Source organism: Agrilus planipennis, unplaced genomic scaffold (genome assembly GCF_000699045.2).
Source record: "Agrilus planipennis isolate EAB-ADULT unplaced genomic scaffold, Apla_2.0 scaffold24, whole genome shotgun sequence".
In the NCBI taxonomy this organism is placed as follows: domain Eukaryota; kingdom Metazoa; phylum Arthropoda; class Insecta; order Coleoptera; family Buprestidae; genus Agrilus; species Agrilus planipennis.
The window spans coordinates 1,664,257-1,664,962 of NW_020439076.1; the positions used below are offsets into that span (position 1 = coordinate 1,664,257).

Consider the following 706-nt stretch of genomic DNA (forward strand, 5'->3'; position numbering starts at 1 on the left):
TCCTCACGTAGGACTCTTTCTACATCCCTCATGAGATTATGACAGTCTAAGACCCTTTAGGAAAGGAGAAACTAAGCTTTCAATATTGCTTAGTTAAAATAAAAGTAAAAGTAAGAAGATTTTAAAAATAAAGGGTGCAAAATGTTCAACGGTTATTCCTGTCCATATTATCCTTACGTGGGGCTCCTTCGACGTCCCTCATGCGATTATGACAGTCTTAGACCCTATAGTAAGGGAGAAACTAAGCTTTCAATATAGCTTAATTAAAATAAAAGTAAAAACAAGAAGATTTTAAATGTGAAGGGTGCAAAATGCTCACCGGTGTTTCTGACCACATTGTCCTTGCGTGGGGATCTTTCTACGCCCGTCATGTGATTATGACAGTCTTAGACCCTATAATAAGAGAAACACTAAATTTTAAATATTGCTTAATTAAAATAAAAGTAAAAACAAGAAGATTTTAAATGTGAAGGGTGCAAAATGCTCATCGGTGTTTCTGACCATATTGTCCTTGCGAGGGGCTCTTTCTATGCCCCTCATGTGATTATGACAGTCTTAGACCCTATAATAAGGGAGAAACTAAGTTTTCAATATTGCTTAATTAAAATAAAAGTAAAAACAAGAAGATTTTAAAAATAACGGGTGCAAAATGCTCACCGATTATTTCTGCCCATATTGTCCTCACGTAGGACTCTTTCTACATCCC

The 706-nt window shown here is 35.7% G+C and overlaps 1 protein-coding gene and 1 long non-coding RNA gene across 8 annotated transcripts in view; one reads left to right on the forward strand and one right to left on the reverse strand.

The window, feature by feature from the left end:
* Window positions 1-706, forward strand: part of LOC108741981 (translation initiation factor eIF-2B subunit beta) — a 12,668-nt gene that overhangs the window by 10,084 nt on the left and 1,878 nt on the right. The gene's annotated exons all lie outside the window — the stretch shown is intronic.
* LOC108742008 overlaps window positions 7-706 on the reverse strand; it is a 6,300-nt gene continuing 5,600 nt past the window's right edge. For 3 of the 5 annotated variants that reach the window (XR_003231648.1, XR_003231646.1, XR_003231649.1), the window contains exons 7-8: window positions 320-562; window positions 7-224 (exon numbers count right to left, since the gene is read on the reverse strand). This is a non-coding gene — a long non-coding RNA (uncharacterized LOC108742008). Of the gene's footprint in view, window positions 225-319; window positions 580-706 lie in introns of all 5 variants that reach the window. The other 2 variants (XR_003231650.1, XR_003231647.1) reach the window with 2 other exon arrangements.